We start from the raw sequence: 19,795 nt of genomic DNA on the forward strand, positions 1-19,795 counted from the left end.
GATCTGCTAAACTTACTCCTCCTGTCTAACTGAAATGCAGTATCCTTCGATGCAGCTCTCTGATTCCACCCCAGCCCAGCTCCCGGGGACCACCTTCTACTCTCTGCTTCCATGAGTTCAACTGGGGCAATCCACACATAAGTGAGATCAGGCAGCAGGTGTCTTCCCGTGCCTTCTTTATTCCACATAGCATGATGTCCTCTAGGCTCATCCATGTTGTCACAAATGAAACAATTTCCTTCTTCTAGAAGGTGGAATGGTTTATCGCTGTGTATATACTGAGTGCTTCACTTTCTGTATCCATTCGCCTGCTGATGGACACTTGGCCGGGTTCCATGTCTTGGTTATGGTGGCTAAAGCTGTCATGAACATGGGAGGGCGGACATCTCTTCAGCGTACTGATTCCATTTCCTTTAGATACACACCCAGCAGTGAAATTGTTGAAACATAGGGCGGTTCTGATCGTTAACTTCTGAAAATCATCTATAGTGTTTTTGTGGTCATTGCACTCATATTTACATTACCACTAGCAGAGTGCAGGGGTTCTATTTTTTCTACATTCTCACCAACACTTGTTACTCCACTCTTTTTCATAGTAACCATCCTAACAGATGTGAGGTTATAGCTCCTTAAAGTTTATATGTATGTAAGTGTATGTGTATATGTATATATACAAATGTATGTATACATAAACATCCATAAGTACATATGTACGTATGTGCAGATACGTATGTACATATATATGCATGTGTATTTTATGTATATATGTATACACATATATGTACGTATATGTGTAGAAAGTGAAATTTTGCAGTGAGATATCACCTCACAGCTGTTAGATTGCCTATTATCAGAATGGTGAAAGATCAGTGCTGGTGAGGATGGGGAGAAAAGAAAATCCTTACACACCGTTGGTGGACATGCAAATTAACACAGCCATTTTAGAAAACAGTATGGAAGCTCCTCAAAAAACTAAACGTGCAACCACCATATAATCCAGCAAGCCCACTGCTGGGTGTATACCCAGAAGAAACGAAATCGGCCACAGAAGAGATGTCCACACTCCTAAGCTCATTGCAGCACTATTCACAGTTGCCAAGTTACAAAAATAATTCTATATTTTTGAAAAAGGATTCATTTCTCCTTTCCCTGTAGAGAAAATGGGCTCTAATTACACATTAGCTGAGCTCTGAGTACTCACCCATGTATGTATCTATGAGGGTGCATGTTCACATATGTGTGTGTGTGTTTCAGTATGTGGTTTTTCTATTCTGAGTACTCACCCATGTATGTATCTATGAGGGTGCATGTGCACACGTGTGTGTGTGTTTCAGTATGTGGTTTTTCTATTCTGAGTACTCACCCATGTATGTATCTGTGAGGGTGCATGTGCACACGTGTGTGTGTGTTTCAGTATGTGGTTTTCTATTCTGAGTACTCACCCATGTATGTATCTGTGAGGGTGCATGTTCACATATGTGTGTGTGTGTTTCAGTATGTGGTTTTTCCCATTCCGAGTATTTACCCACGTGTGTATCTATGAGGGTGCATGTTCACATGTGTGTGTTTGAGTATGTGGTTTTTCTATTCTGAGTACTCACCCGTGTGTATCTATGAGGGTGCATGTGCACGTGTGTGTGTGTTTTTCAGTATGTGGTTTTTCCCATTTTTCCTCCCTCAAGGATATCACATTGTATGTTTTGGATTCTTTGATCTTCCAATTAAATTACATCATTTAGAATTGCTTTCACTAAGTGTGAAAATAATAAAAATTTTTTTTAAATTGTGGCTCTGGAAATACCTTCCTTTCCCTTTCACTCTGTATCAAGATTTGTAAATTTTTTAAAATTTTTATTCTTATTTTAAGTTCTGGGGTACATGTGCAGGATCTGCAGGTTTGTTACACAGGTAAACATGTGCCATGGTGGTTTGCTGCACCTGTCAACCCATCATCCAGGTATTAAGCCCAGCATGCATTAGCTATTGTTCCTAATCCTCTCCCTGTCCCAACTCACCCTCCTCCAACAGGCCCCAGTGTGTGTTGTTCCCCTCCCTGTGTCCATGTGATCTCATTGTTCAGCTCCCACTTATAAGTGAGAACATGCAGTGTTTGCTTTTCTGTTTCTGCATTGGTTTGCTGAGAATAATGGCTTCCAGCTCCATCCATGTCCCTGCCAAGGACATGATCTTGTTCCTTTTTATGGCTGCATAGTATTCTATGGTGTATATGTATCACATTTTCTTTATCCAGTCTATCGTTGATTCCAGGTCTTTGCTATTATGAATAGTGTTGCAAAAAGCATATGCATGTATGTATCTTTGTAATAGAATGATTTATATTCCTTTGGGTATATACCCAGGGATTGCTGGGTCAAATGGTATTTCTGGTTCTAGATCTTTGAGGAATCACCACAGCATCTTCCACAATGGTTGAACTAATTACGTTCCCACTAACAGTGTAAAAGCATTTCTATTTCTCTGCAACCTCACCAGCATCTGTTTCTCCTTGACTTTTTGATAATCGCCATTCCGACTGGTGTGGGATGGTATCCCATTGAGGTTTTGACTTGCATTTCTCTAATGACCAGTGATGTGGAGCTTTTTTCCATGTTTCCTGGCGACATGAATGTCTTCTTTTGAGAAGTGTCTGCTCATGCCTTTTGCCCACTTATTAATGTTTTATTCTTGTAAATTTGTTTAAGCTCCTTGTGGATTCTGGATGTTAGACCTTTGTCAGATGGACAGATTGCAAAAATTGTCTCCCATTCTGTAGCTTGTCTGTTTGCTCTGATAATGGTTTCTCTTGCTGTGCAGACGCTCTTTAGTTTAATTTGATCCCATTTGTCAATTTTAGCTTTTGTTGCAATTGCTTTTGGTGATTTCATCATGAAGTCTTTGCCCGTGCCTATGTCCTGAATTATATTAAATAAAGCATAAGGGAAAAGATGTAGAAAGGAAAGTCTATGTAATGGTTAAGGCGTCTACTGCCAATCCCTCCCCGTTCCTCAAGATGAAGCCTGACATGCTGGATTTAATGTGTGAGACAAGCTGCCGCCAGGTCATTTGCCTTTGTCTTTAATAATTTGGATTAACATAGAAGTCTTCACCATGAATTTCTGAAGGCATTTCTTTAGTATCTCCTGGTGTTGAATTTGCTGTTGGAAGGTCCAATCCCAGTGAGCATGCAAATCCATTGGAAATAATTTGCATTTTTACAAATAAATAATTTTAGGATTTTTTTTTTTGTTACCAGGCCAGACTTCCTTGTATTTTTTTAATGAGTTAAAAATTATATAATATAAAAATAACATTTAAAAATCCACAATTCAGGCCGGGCACGGTGGCTCATGCCTGTAATCCCAGCACTTTGGGAAGCCGAGACGGGCAGATCACTTGAGGTCAGGAGTTTGAGACCAGCCTGGTCAACATGGCAAAACCCCGTTTTTACTAAAAATACAAAAATTAGCCAGGCATGGTGTCAAGCACCTGTAATCCCAGCTATTCGGGAGGCTGAGACAGGAGAATTGCTTGAACCTGGGAGGCAGAGGTTGCAGTGAGCAGAGATTGCACCACTGCACTCCAGCCTGAGTGACAGAGCAAGACTCTGTCTCACACAAAAACAAAACCAAAAGCAAAAACAAACCCCCACAATTCAGCCTAGGATATGTTTATTAAATTTACATTTGTCTTTTTGCTTAAGATTGCTTTGGTATTCATCCTCTTTTTGGTTCCATATGAATTTTAGGATTGTTTTTTCTAATTCTGTGAAAAAAATGATGTTGATATTTTGATGGGAATTGCATTGAATCTAAATATTGATTTGGGAAGTATGATCATTTTCACAATATTGATTCTTCCAATCCATGAGCATGGGATATATTTCTGTTTTGCTGTGTCATCTACGATTTCTTTCAGCAGCGTTTTGTTGCTCTTCTTGTAGAGATATTTCACTTCCTTGGTTAGGTATATTCTTAGATATTTTTAATTTTTTGCAACTGTTGTACAAGGGATTGAGTTTTGCAGCAACTTGGATGAGCTGGAGGCCATTATTCATGATGCCACATCCAGCTAATTTTTGTATTTTTTGTAGAGATGAGGTTTTGCCATGTTGCCCAGGCTGGTCTTGAACTCCTGGGCCCAAGTGACCCGCCCACCTTGACCTCCCAGAGTGCTGGGACTGCAGGCATAAGCCACGGTGCCCGGCCTATCACAGCACTTTTGATCATTAGGATAATTCCTCCTCCTTGTCATTTTTGGACACATGCTTCCCACATGCCTCATCTTCCAGAGAGCGTTTCCACCAGGGCTGTGCTGGAAATTAAGGCTGGAAAAGGGGAGATGGTTCCATCTGCCAGTGCCACATGAGTCTGCTCAGGGCTGTAACCAGCAGGGATGGTCCAGTGTGAGCCTCAGACTCGCATGTGGGACATATGCCCATGTGTGACAACACTGCAGTGAATCTGTTTCACACACATGGAGGGAGGCGGCTCAGGGCTGACCATGGACCTGAGTCAATGAGCAGAGATATCCCAGTGCCATCCACAAACACAGGGGAGGAGCCACAGCTTCCCACTTCTATCCAAAGCCATGACCCCTCCCTGTCTGTGAGGGCCCTGAGGTTCTCCTCTGTCTCATACAGAGGCAGAAACCTCCGCCTTAGTGACCCCTGACATTGCAAGTCACCAGCAGCCACTCGGCTCTGACCTCTTCTGCTTCTTAAAGTTTCCTGCCTATGACAGGAAGTTTCATTTCTCATTTTCTTCATAGGACCATGGCTACATATTTCAGACACATTATAAGTAGGTTTTCTCAGTGTTAGGAGCAGATGTACGCTGTTGAGCACGTAAGTTGCTCACCGTGACTGTGCAGTCCAACACCAGGATCCACTCATGTTTCAGCCCCTCAAGTATTAACCAGGTCTGGAAATGTATGATGACTGACGCCCTCCCATGACCCAGGCACCACTGGCCCCCAAAATCACTCAGGAGGGGGATTCATTACAACAAGCTCCAAATGAGGAAACCGAGGCTCAGAGATGGAGCTTACTGCCCAAGGTCATGCAGGCAGGGATGAAGGTGAGCAATTCAGAAAAAATTAACTCCCTATCCCACCCCCAAATCAGAGCTCAAGACAAGTACTTGTTCCCAAAACCTTGAAGGCAGACTGAAATGCAGGGGAATGTCCAAGGAAGCGGGGCTGGGGGTGGGAGGGACACCGAGGAGGCAGGAATGACTTAGAGGTTACTTTTAAGAGAGGCGGACCTGAACACTATTAAAAAATAGGAAGAAAAAAAAGAAGGGAAGTCTAAGAAGGAAACTGGAAGAAATAAAACCCATACTCCAAAGACAAAAGAAGAGTCAGCATTTCTTTATTTCTCCTTTTTTTCTCATTGCCGATTGCAGCTCAACTTGAATTTCACAGCCCGATGTGAGATGCATCTCTGCTGATCTGAGCCTGTCCTGCAGCATGGACCTGCAGCTTTCCTGAAGCATCTCCAGGGCTGGACTGCCATGGTAAGGATCCCGCAATGCTGTGTTGATGGACGGGCTGAAGGAGGGAAGGGGACCCCACAGGGAGGCTCTGAGAAGAAGAACAAGCCCCCAGTCACCCTCACTTGGACAGGACAGACTCAGAAAGGTGCTTGGTCTATCGGCTCCTATGTCCTGACCCTTGATGAGATGAGGACAGATGAGGCAAATCGCAGAAAAGGGTCAGGGAGGTACCATTTCTGTATGAAGTATCTGAAGAGAGCCTGGTGCCTTCCCCAACCCAACATCGGGGAAATGAAAGCCAGGCTCCCGGAGAGGGCAGTTCCCCTTCCTGTGGAGCTGATGATGGGACAACCTCGTGATGGAGAACCCAGGCTCCCGGTAGATTTACTCCATCAAGGAACTGTGGCCTCATCCATCTGCACAGCCAGGGCTGTGGGAGGAGACGCCATGACTCCCACCTGCAAACCTCTAATCTGTCTTGATGAAATTGAAAGAGGGAGAAGGGAGACTGTAGCCTGGGAGGAATCCTGCCTCACAACTTGGTCCTGATTGAATAGGAGATCCCAGAGGTTCACAGAGATCCCAAGGTGGGGAGGATCTTCCAGGGTTCAGGAGGCGAATCTCTCTCAGGAAGCTCCGTGACCCCCTCCTTAGTGTCGCTCCTGCGCCTCAGTGGTATTTGGAGAGGATGCCTTAGATTAGAGGGTATTGTGTCTTCCAGCAACAAAACCATACAAAAAACACCTGGACGTTTCACATCAGTGGATAAAGCATATCTTGTGCCAAATCAGGACCAAACTGTGATGAAATTTAGGATTCACACTACAGTTAATCACCTTTGAGGAAAGCATTCCAGGTTGGTGCCTATCTCTGTGATAAACGTCTCCCTTCCTGGCTACAGGTAATGGATTAAAGTAACACTGGCCGAACAGACACTATATTCACCTGATGATTATACTGAAAAATAGCCATAAAATTGTTCCCTCCAAATCCAATTCCCCTTTTGACTTTAGACAATTCTCTAAACAAGATATACAAATGGCCAACAAACATAAAAAACATGTATATGTATGTATATATACATATATATATACACACACACACATACACACACACACACACACACACCCCATGGAATACTTCAGCCATAAAAAGGAACAAAATAATGGCATTCACAGCAACCTGGAGGCAGTTGGAGACCATTATTCTAAGTGAAATAACTCAGGACAGGAAAACCATCATCATATGTTCTCGTAAGTGGGAGCTAAGCTATGAGGATGTAAAGGCATAAGAAGGATATAATGGACTCTGGGGACCCAGGGGGAACAATGGGAGGGGGTGAGGGATAAAAGACTACACATTGGGTACAGTGTACACTGCTCGGGTGATGGGTGTGCCAAAATCTCAAAAATCACCACTAAAAAACTTATGCATGCAACCAAACACCACCTGTTCCCCAAAAACTACTGAAACTTAAAAATAAATAAATAAATAAAAATAAATTCACCACATTAACAATGACAACCGCTGAAGCCCCAGGGGGCGCATGTTACAGGGTGCTCTTTTAGTTTTGGCCATCCATAGGCAGCTTGTGTGTATCAGCTCCATTAGACCCCTGCCTTCCTGCAAGGACAGATGGCTCTCTGTATCCCGGGGTTCTCGCCTTGGTGTACCGGAAGAACCGTATCACATGAGGGCTTGGAGAATGAGTGCAAGGTTTGATTGAGTGGAAATAGCTCTCAGCAGAAGGGAGATGGTTTTCTTCTGGAGTCGGGCCCCTGGCGGCCCGGGATCCTCTCTGACTGTCCCAGCCAAGCTCCATGTCGTTCTGCCAGTCGGTGGCTTGCGGTGTGCTGGTTCCCGTCATTGCGTTCCTCTCGACATCCAGCCATCTGTGTGTTCCTGCACTGATGTGCTCCTCCACTGATGTGCTCCTCCACTGATGTGCTCCTCCACTGATGTGCTCCTCTTGATGTGCAGCCGCCAGTGTCTTCTTTGGCTGATCTGCGCCTCTGGACGTCCAGCTGCTTATGTGTTTGCCTGCTCAGGTCTCGGAGTTTTTTTTTTTTTTTTTTTTTTTATTATACTTTAAGTTTTAGGGTACATGTGCACCATGTGCAGGTTTGTTACATATGTATACATGTGCCATGCTGGTGTGCTGCACCCATTAACTCGTCATTTAGCATTAGGTATATCTCCTAATGCTATCCCTCCCCCCTCCCCCCACCCCACAACAGTCCCCAGAGTGTGATGTTCCCCTTCCTGTGTCCATGTGTTCTCATTGTTCAATTCCCACCTATGAGTGAGAACATGCGGTGTTTGGTTTTTTGTCCTTGCGATAGTTTACTGAGAATGATGATTTCCAATTTCATCCTTTTTTTTTTGAGACGAAGTCTCACTCTTTCGCGAGGCTGGAGTGCAATGGCGCGATCTCGGCTCACTGCAACCTCCGCCTCCCAGGTTCAAGCAATTCTCCTGCCTCAGCCTCCCGAGTAGCTGGTATTGCCGGTGCCTGCCACCATGCCCCGCTAATTTTTTTTTTTTTTTTTGTATTTTTAGTAGAGATGGGGTTTCACCATGCTGGCCAGGCTGGTCTGGAACTCCTGACCTCACGATCCGCCCGCCTCGGCCTCCCAGGGTCTCGGAGTTTTTATAGGCACAGGTTGGGAGCGTGGTGGGCCAGGGTGGTCTTTGGAAATGCAACATTTGAGCGTGAAGGTAGGAGTGCCTGTCCTCGCCTAGGTCCGCGGGTACAGGCCCAGGGGTGGAGCCCTTGCCAGGGACCCCCTCTTCTCCTCCCAGCACTTCCGTGTCTCCTTCGGTATCACAAGGAATGCTAAGAATTGCCAGCAAGGACCAAAATCTAAGAAAAAGGCACAGAAGTTTCTTCTTCATGGCCCCTGGAAGGAAGAAGCTATAGCAACATTTTGGTTTTTTATTCTCGGCCTACAGCACTCTGAGAGAATAAATTTATCTTGTTTTTAGCCAACCATTTGTGATAATTTGTTATGACAGCTTCCAGGAAGCTAATGCAATGGGCAATTGCAACAAGAAAGTCTGAGAGGGGCACGAGAATAAAGTGCTCATATCCCTAAAAGTTTAAATTCATGTTTAAATCATCGAGCTGATAGTTTAGACAAGTAGTTTCTGATGCAAACTCTGATGAAATTTAAGCAGAATCTAGAAAGGGTGTTAGACGACAAAGCTGGTAAATATACAGGATGACCTCAGGGTCAATTACAGCAGAGAACACTGCACTTTTTCCCATTCACATTCATATGTTTTGCTTGTCTCATTTTTAGATAAATGTGTCCAGCATGTTCTTGCTCTGGTGGAAAATATACTAACATTGGAATGATCCAGAGATTCACATGACACCTGCACAAGGAGGTACACAATTTCATGAAGCATTTTATATATATATAATACATGTAATATGTAAATATAAATATTAATATTAAATAAATATAAATGTATCTAATAAATATTAAATATAAATGCATGATTTATATTTATATATTATATATTTATATAAATTATATATTATGTATTTATATAAATATACATTTATATATTTATATATAATTATATATAAATATTTATAATTATATATATAATTATATATATTTATATAATTATATATATAATTATATATTTATATATAATTATATATATATAATTATATATATATAATTATATATATAATTATATATATTTATATATAATTATATATAATATATATTATATATTATATATAATTATATATAAATATATATTATATATTTATATATTTGTATATTATATAATATATAATTATATATTATATATTATATATTTATATATTTATATATTATATAATATATAATTATATATTATATAATATATATTTATATAAAATTATATTTATATATAATTATGTTATATAAAATTATATTTATATATAATTATGTTATATAAAATTATATTTATATATAATTATGTTATATAAAATTATATTTATAATATTAAATTATATTTATAATATTACATTATATTTATAATATTAAATATAATTATATATATTATATATTTATATATAAATATATGTAATATTTATATATTTATATATAATATATATAATAATATATAATATATTATAATAATATATATAAAATATATTATATTTAATATTATTATATATTTATATATAATATATAATATATTATATATTATTATATATATTATATATTATTATATATTATACATTATACATATTATATATGTATTACATATATTATACATTATACATATTATATATGTATTACGTATATTATACATTATACATATTTTATATGTATTACGTATATTATACATTATACATATTATATAAGTATTACGTATATTATACATTATACATATTATATATGTATTACGTATATTATACATTATACATATTATATATGTATTACGTATATTATACATTATACATATTATATATGTATTACGTATATTATACATTATACATATTATATATGTATTACGTATATTATATATTATACATATTATATATGTATTACGTATATTATATATTATACATATATAGTACATATTATATAATATATATAATATTATGTTATGCATATTATATATTATACATTACACATATATTATACATATATGTATATATTATATATTATACATATTGTATATAATATATAGGCTTAAACACTATATAATCTCACATTTCTCAAAGGCTTTGTTCATTTCTTAAATTCTTTTTTTTCTTCAAGTATTATCAGATCAGCTGGATCATATGGCCTAGGTGGCAAAGTAGCTTACACAACAACCTGGATTTGTTGCAGGGCCTTCCCTTGTTCCCAGCCTCTTTCAAAACTTTTGGGGTCAATTGGCAAGTAGGCTAATGCGGCACCACCAAATGAGAAATGTGTTGTCTTCAAAATCCAAAGAGGACCACTAGGCATTATGCATTTTTGTTTGTTTGTTTTTGGTTGTAGGAAGTATCCAATGTAACAACTTATTCTTCACCTTGGAATAAATATTGTAGCATGTTCCACACCAGTGGAACCCTAATAACCTCACTATATTGGAAAGTTCCAGAATTATTGTGGGATTTATTTCTCACTTTCTGGAGTGCAAAAACCAATAAATTTAGAGTAGTTGCTACTTCTTGCTCAGTAGGTTCAATCAGTATAATGCCATCAATGCAATAAACCAATGTGATATTTTATGGAAGGGAAAGGTGATCAAGATCCACATGAACTAAATAATGACATAAGTCTGGAGAGCTGATACACCTCTGAGGTAGAGCAGTGAAGGTGTATTTTTGGCCTTACCAACTAAAATAAAGCAGTTTCTGGTAGTTCTTATTAACAGTGATGAAGTAAAAAGCATTTGCCAGATAAATTGCTGAATACTGGGTACTCGTTAATATATTAATTTGCTCAAGCAACAAAACTATATTTGGTACAGAAGCTGCAATTGAAGTCACCACATGATTAAGCTTGCAATAATCCATGGCCATTATCCAGGATCCATCTGTCTTCTGCACAGGCAAATAGGGGAGTCGAATGGGGATGTGGTAGAATCACCACTCTGCAAACTTCAAGGTTGATTGTGCTCATTATCTCTGTAAAATCTCAAGAAACACAGAATGCAGTATTGCTTTTGGTTTGCTATTTATATAGAGGGAGTTTTAGTGTCATCTACTTGGCTTTTGCCACCATAATAGCCTTGGCTCCACAACTCAGGGTATCAGTGTGAGGATTCTCATACTTGTTGAGTATGTCTATTCCAATTACACATTCTGGAACTGAGGATATAGCCGCAAAGTGGGTTTGGGAATACACTGTGTTTGTTATGAAAAAACCCGAGTTCAAACACCATTGACCACCTGACTTTCATAAGCCCCTAATCTGACTGGAGGATCACAGTGATATTTGAGGTCTCCTGGAATTACTGTCAGTTCAGAGCCAGTGTCCAGTAGTACCAAAATATCTAATTATTTCATTTTCCCAATGCACAGTAACTCTGGTAAAAGGCCATAGGTCCCCAAAGTCAATTTTTGGCCATGTGCCTGGGGCAGTGTCCTCAAGGAGATGTGGGTTTCCATTTAATTTGAGTTCTGGGTCTATAAACAAGCTTCAGCCTAGGAATAGATTGAGGAACAGAGACTCTCTGCTTTTATACTTCAGGTTAGACTTTTGTTCACTTGACCTAGAACTTATCTCATACCAATTGAACAAAAAAATGAGTGTGTTTCCTATTTATTTCATTGCGTGGAACACAGTGACCTACTAGCCAACATCGTACTTCTGCAAGAGTCAAACTCTTGCTATTGCTCCTCTGACTGCTCTTCATTATGGTTAATACATTCACCTTACACTTTAGCAGTTAAGTTGCAACACTTGGCCCCTGTCACTCAGGGACACAATTATTCCCATTACATTTAGGTTTATCAATTTAGTGGCAGCAGTTCCCAATGTAAGTTCTACTGTACTGAGAAGAACAATCACAGAACTTTTCAAGGATACTGAGGCTCTACTCAAATTTATTTCTCACAATATTGTTAGAAGGTATATCTTCTGGACCCCTCCACTGTGTGTGAGTAGGTCTTAAATGATAAATTCTTTCTAATATTACAATCTCTCTAATCTGTTGAATTGTTTCTTATACAGTAAACCAAGATTGGTCTGGCATTTTGAGCTCATTTACTGTGGGCCAACTTTTGTTCCATGTTTCAGCCAACCAACCAGACAAACTATTAGAATCATTTCTAACTCCCTAAGATGCAATGGTAAATACAGAATCTCTGTTTAGTGGGCCCACATTAATAAACCTGGCCTGACTCAACTTTATGTTCCTTTCACCATTATGGCACTCCCTTGATATCCAGTCCCATATATGTTCCCTCAGATTTCTATGTGTTTATACACATAGAAATTTATATTAGAAACATTTATATTAGAAACATTCGGTAGTTGCTTTGAAGTATAGAACGTCTCCTCATGGGACACACCTTGCACTACACATTTCGTGTCCTGCAGGATGTAAATCTAGATACAGGTCTAGAAACATGAGGGGTAGTGTGGGTGAGTCCTGAGGAAAATCAGCACAGTCTTGATCGCAACTTTCTCAGGGGAGGCAGTATTTTTTTCTAAAACAATTCAGGGTTAATCTCTTCAGCTGGGTGTGGGGAAAATGCTCCTATTGATAATAAATAATCATCAGAATTTAGAGGGACATGACTTCAAATTATACTACAAGGCTACAGTAACCAAAACAGCATATCATTGATATAAAAGTAGATACTCAGGACAATGGAAAAGATGAAAAATCCCAGAAATAGAGCCAAATATTTACAACAAACTGATATTTGACAAGGCATACAAAAACATAATTTAAGGAAAGGACACTCTACTCAAAGCAATGGCAACTGGGAAAACTGGCTAGCAATGTGTAGAAGAATAAAACTGGGTCTGCGTCTTTCACCATATACAAAAATTAACTCAAGATGGATTAAAGACTTAAATTGAAGATGTGAAAACATAAAAAATTCTAGAAGAAAACCTAGGAAAAACTCTTGTGGACATTGGACTAGGCAAATAATTTATAATTAAGACCCCAAAACCAAATGCAACAAAAACAAAAATAAATAAATGAGACCTAAGTACACGAAAAAGCTTCTGCACAGCAAAAGAAATAACCATCAGAGTAAACAGACAACCTACAGAATGGGAGAAAATATTTGCAAATGATACATCTGACAAAGGACTAATACTGAGGGTCTACGTGGAATTCAAACAAATTAGCAAGAAAAAACACAAATTTCATCAAAAAGTGAGCAAAATACATGAATAGGCATTTCTCAAAAGAGGACAGACAAATGGCCAATAAACATATGAAAAAAATGCTCAACATCACTAATCACCAGGGAAATGCAAATTAAAACCACAATGAGATACCATCTTCCCCAGCCAGAACAGCCATTATTAAAGTCAAAAAACAATAGATGTTGGCATGGATGTGGTGAAAAGGGAACACTTATAACCTGCTGTTGGGAATGTAAACTAGTACCACCTCTATGGAAAACAGTGTGGAGACTTCTCAAAGAACCAAAAGTAGGTCTACCATTCGATCCAGTAATCCCACTAGTGGGTATCCACCCAAAGAAAAGCAAGTCATTATATTAAAAAGACACTGTACATGTTTCGTTTTCATAACACAATTTGTAATTGCAAAGATGTGAAACCAGCCTAAGTGTCCATCAATCGATGAGTAGATAAAGCAAATGTGGTATATATATACACATCATGGAATAGTGCTCAGTCATAAAAAAGACAAAATAGTGTATGTTGCAGCAACTTGCGTGAATCTAGAGGCCGTTATTCTAAGTGAAATAATTCAGGAATGTAAAACCAAATACTGTATGTTCTCACTGATAAGTGAGAGCTAAGCTATGGGTATGCAAAGCATACAAGTGGTATAATGGACATTGGAGACTCAGAAGTATGGAGGTTTGGAAGGAGATAAGGGATTAAAAAGACTACATATTGGCTACAGTATACACTACTTAGATGATGGGTGCATTAAAATCTCAGATTTCACCACTATGCAATTCATCCACATAACCAAAACCCACTTGCACCCCCAAACTTTTTGAAATAAAAAAGTGTATATATAACAAAAATAACAATATGGAATTCTGAAATAAAAAATAAAGGACAGTCATGGAAAAACTGGTAAAATCTGACTAAAACATGACTTTAGTTATTACAATAAAAAGAATTTAGCAGGTCAACGTTTCCAGCTCCATCAGCGTATTACCACATATCCTCATTCCAACTTTGAAGATCCCACTCCTTCCCAATAAATGCCAGTTAGAATCGTAGACACTGTGAGGCTGGTGACTCAATTTGTGTTTTAATTGAGCTGCTTGAAGCATGAGATTCTGGGTTTGAATTTCAGCAGTCTCAGCCCTGTCCTTACCAATGATGGATCTCTTTCAGGACAAACACAGAAGCCTCATGTATTTATATGGTGCTTGAATTGAGGATTTGAATCTGTGAGCTCATCCTTTTTCTCTTCTCACTTTGTCAAGTGACAAACCAGCCAAGATAATTACACTTATTAGTTAGAGAAAATGTTAAGAGATGCTATCTGCATGGTCACCCTGGTCCTTTGCTTAATATAAGTGCTTGATTTGAAGTTTCCAATGATGACTATTTTGTGTATCCCTGTTTCCACATCACGTCATGGACTATCAGTGCTCTCATTATGATTGAAAATAGAGTCATTAGTGTAGTTAAATCTAATAAAACTAGACAGTCAGTTTCAGAAACTTCAGAACCAATTTAGAATATGTGTTTTTAAGTTTTTTTTTCTAAAATCATACCCAGGATTAAAATATGTCTTGTAAGTGTTCTTTAGAGAAACAGAACAAAAGTATGTGAGTGTGTGTGTACTTTTTATCTATCTGTCTATCTATCTATCTATCTATCTATCTATCTATCTATCATCTATCTATCATCTATCTATCTATCTCTGGGAATTTGTTCCTATGATTGTAGAGGCTTGGTGAGTCCGAAATCTGCAGGACAGTCAGGCATCCTGGAGACACAGGAAAGAGTGGCAGTTTGGGTACAAAGGCAATCTTCTGGAAGAATTCTGTCTTACTTAGGGGAGACCACCAGCTCGTTTTCTTCTCACAATGCACATATCATCTTATAACATATTTCATGTCTTATTTATTATTTCTTGTCATCTAATATTCATCTTTCTTGGCTATAATACTGGCTCAATAAAAGCAGGTTCTTTGGTAGTCTTTCTTTCTTTTACTCTAATAAATCTTGTACACCAGTATTATGCTTGACATACATTAGATGATTCAAAACTGCCTATGGAGGCCAGGCACCGTGGCTAACGCCTGCAATCCCAGCACTTTGGGAGGCCTGGGCAGGTGGATCATCTGAGCTCAGGAATTCAAGACTAACCTAGGCAACATGGTGAAACTCCATCTTCCCAAAAATACAAAAAATTAGCTGGGCACATTGGCATGCACCTGTAGTCCCAGCTACTTGGGAGGCTGACATGGAGGATCACTTGAGCCTGGGAGACGGAGGTTGCAGTGAGCTGAGATCATGCCCCTGCACACCAGCCTGGGCGACAGAGCTAGACTCTGCCTCAAAAAATAGTTGCCAAGACCAATATCAAGAAGTTTATTCACATTTTCTTATAGTAGTTCTATGGTTGTAGGCCTTTAATCTATTTTGACTCTTTAATCCATTTCGAGTTACTTTTTGTGAATGGTGTAAGATGAGGGCTTAATTTTTTTCTTCTGCATATGGATATACAGTTTCCACGAGATAATTTATTGAAGAGACTGTATTTTCCCCATCGTTTATTTTCAACCACGTAGGCTTTTTTCATTCTGTTTTTTCATTTCTCTCTTCTGAGTGAGTAATTTTAAATAAACATTTTTCAAGTTTGCTGATTCTGCTGCTAAGTCAAGTTGAATATTAAAGCTTTTTATCGATTTTTTTTAGTCCAATCATTGTATTCTTCAGTTCATTGTGCTCTTGTTTATGGTTTCTATTTTTTTATTTAACTTTCCATAATGTTCATAAACTGTTTTTCTGATAACATTGAATTGTCTATATGTATTCTCTTGTGACTAACTGAGCTTCTTAAAGATGATTATTTTGAAATTTTTATCATGTAATTTATACATCTCCATTTCTTTGGGGTCAGCCACTGACTTTTTTTTTCTTTGATGGTGTTATGTTTTCTTGTTTCTTCATCTTTTTAAAATTCTGGTTTTGTTATCTTTGCACTCAATAAAGCATTTTTCTCAGCCAATTAGTAAAGACAAGAGAACACCTTCACCAGCCAAACTATCTGGAGATTGTGGAGTATATCTCAAGCGTTTTTTTTTTAATTATACTTTAAGTTTTAGGGTACATGTGCACAGTGCATGTTTGTTACATACATATACATGTGCCATGTTGGTGTGCTGTACCCATTAACTCATCATTTAACATTAGGTATATCTCCTAATACTATCCCTCCCCCCTCCCCCCACCCCACAACAGGCTCCGGTGTGTGATGTTCCCCTTCCTGTGTCCATGTGTTCTCATTGTTCAGTTCCCACCTATGAGTGAGAACATGTGGTGTTTAGTTTTTTGCCCTTGTGATAGTTTGCTGAGAATGATGGTTTCCAGCTTCATCCATGTCCCTACAAAGGACATGAACTCATCATTTTTTATGGCTGCATAGTATTCCATGGTATATATGTGCCACATTTTCTTTTTTTTTTTTTTCTTTTTTTTTCTTTTATTATTATTATTATTATTATCATTATTATACTTTAGGTTTTATGGTACATGTGCACAATGTGCAGGTAAGTTACATATGTATACATGTGCCATGCTGGTGCACTGCACCCACCAACTTGTCATCTAGCATTAGGTATATCTCCCAATGCTATCCCTCCCCCCTCCCCCCACCCCACAACAGTCCCCGAAGTGTGATGTTCCCCTTCCTGTGTCCATGTGTTCTCATTGTTCAATTCCCACCTATGAGTGAGAATATGCGGTGTTTGGTTTTTTGTTCTTGCGATAGTTTACTGAGAATGATGATTTCCAGTTTCATCCATGTCCCTACAAAGGACGTGAACTCATCATTTTTTATGGCTGCATAGTATTCCATGGTGTATATGTGCCACATTTTCTTAATCCAGTCTATCATTGATGGACATTTGGGTTGGTTCCAAGTCTTTGCTATTGTGAATAATGCGGCAATAAACATACGTGTGCATGTGTCTTTATAGCAGCATGATTTATAGTCCTTTGGGTATATACCCAGTAATGGGATGGCTGGGTCGAATGGAATTTCTAGTTCTAGATCCCTGAGGAATCGCCACACTGACTTCCACAAGGGTTGAACTAGTTTACAGTCCCACCAACAGTGTAAAAGTGTTCCTATTTCTCCACATCCTCTCCAGCACCTGTTGTTTCCTGACTTTTTAATGATTGCCATTCTAACTGGTGTGAGATGGTATCTTCTTAATCTAGTCTATCATTGTTGGACATTTGGGTTGGTTCCAAGTCTTTGCTATTGTGAATAGTGCCGCAATGAACATACGCATGCATGTCTTTATAGCAGCATGATTTATAATCCTTTGGGTATATACCCAGTAATGGGATGGCTGGGTCAAATGGTATTTCTAGTTCTAGATCCCTGAGGAATCGCCACATTGACTTCCACAATGGTTGAACTAGTTTACAGTCCCACCAACAGTGTAAAAGTGTTCCTATTTCTCCACATCCTCTCCAGCACCTGTTGTTCCCTGACTTTTTAATGATCGCCATTCTAACTGGTGTGAGATGGTATCTCATTGTGGTTTTGATTTGCATTTCTCTGATGGCCAGTGATGATGAGCATTTTTTCATGTGTCTTTTGGCTGCATAAATGTCTTCTTTTGAGAAGTGTCTGTTCACATCCTTTGCCCACTTGTTGATAGGGTTGTTTGTTTTTTTTTCCTGTAAATTTGTTTGAGTTCTTTGTCTCAAGCATTTTTATGAATAATTTGCCTCAGTTTTCTTGTTACCTTTTGTGGGCACAAACTTACTTTTATTTTTTGTTTGTTTGTTTATTTGTTTGTTTTCAACCTACAAAGTCAGGCCAGGAGCTGGGTGTCTCCTGTTTATCTTCCCAGGCCAGTGCCCTAAGTTTTACAGAGTTGTGTGCCCTCTCTTCATCTGGCAGAGTTGAGCTGGTGCTGATATCTATGTGCTGTCTCTGGGATTTCGGTGTGCACTTTGTAGGGGCTCATGCTCATTGTCTGCAAAGTCTCATGGGGCTCATCTTTGGAGAGCACACAGATTGCTGAGGACCATGCCAGCCAGTTCTAGGGGCTGCAAGTGAGGCATTCCATTTGATTTATGCATGGGTTTTTTGGTAAGTTTTGCAAGTCAGTTAGTGGGATCTGCAGCCTGTTTTTGAGACCTATGTGTTTGGTACTGTGAGCTCTTGCATCTTTTACTGCTCCTAGCCCCTCCAAACTATTCAGTCACGCCATTGCGTTCAGTAATCTGGGTGGGGCGTTGGTGGAGTTGGTATCTTGGGCAATTTCCCCTGAGACTGAGTAAGCAAGGTGCTCAATCTGTTCTCAATTTCCCCTGTGGGAAGAGTGGCAGGCTGTAGGGCCTCTCTTGACTCCACAAGCAGTGCCACCTTGGGGAAGAGAGGATGCATGTAAATTAACTGTTATTTTTACCCTCTTCAATAACATATTATTCAATTTCCTATTCAAACATGGTGCTGGAATATCTCCACTGGACTCCTGGATTCTCAAAGAATTATTTCTGTTCATGTATGGTAGTAAAAATTGATGTTTCTGTAGAGGTATGTTGGCCAGAATCATGTATTCCACCATATTAATGGTGTCACTCCTCTTGCCTTGTGTTTTAATTATAATTTCCTAAAGAAAATTAATGATTTTGAAAAAATATGGATTTGAAGGTGTGATAGCACAAAGTTATTTTGAAATGTCAGAACTGAGACACAATGACTCATTTGCTTGTGTCTTGCATTCTCCACTCTGCAGTTCTGCTCCCATGGCTGTAGCTTCAGTCGGATCCACCCATTTTCATATTTACCACTGATGTGTAATTTAGGGGTTTTAGCAGCCATTCATGTTTATTGCTTGCAAACTCAACATACAGACTATCCAAGTCTGTCCTGCCGTTGTCATTATTAGGTGGGAAATCTCTACAGAGAAAAGAAAGTTTCCTAAGGAATATTTTGGACAGAAAAGAGAGATCTTGATTCTTGCGTTCATTTTCACTTTTTCAATGTAGTAATTTGGTTATTTACTATTACTCAAATGTGAAGTGTCGTTAGTTTGCTTGTTTTATTTTTAGCATTAGTAAACACATAGGGTTTGCATAGGTTCATTAGTTTTAATCCATTACACATATTTTTTGATACTGTAAATATCCCACCCTTTGCCGTTTGGAATCCTTCATGATGGTCTTTCTGTTCTGGTTACAGGAATTAGATGGTATCTGGTAACTTCTTTTGCTTTCTTGTACAATAAGAGGTTCTAAAATCATCTCCTACATTAACTGTTTTAAATGTGAATTGAGCTATTTCTTCAGGGAGAAATTTAAAATTTTTACTGCATGTATTTTTAATATTAAATGTTTGATGATATACTCATATGAGTAAACTCATGTTTACTATATATAGACAAAATTATCTAGTTAGTTTAATCATTATCATAAATTATTATAGAATATGTTATA

At 38.4% G+C, this 19,795-nt stretch overlaps 1 pseudogene; it reads left to right on the forward strand.

Moving 5' to 3' along the window:
• The first annotated feature begins 8,814 nt into the window (after nucleotides 1-8,814).
• Nucleotides 8,815-8,914, forward strand: LOC129021280 (U6 spliceosomal RNA; annotated as a pseudogene).
• The last annotated feature ends 10,881 nt before the right edge of the window (nucleotides 8,915-19,795 follow it).

This window comes from Pongo pygmaeus, chromosome 20 (genome assembly GCF_028885625.2).
Source record: "Pongo pygmaeus isolate AG05252 chromosome 20, NHGRI_mPonPyg2-v2.0_pri, whole genome shotgun sequence".
Lineage (NCBI taxonomy): Eukaryota > Metazoa > Chordata > Mammalia > Primates > Hominidae > Pongo > Pongo pygmaeus.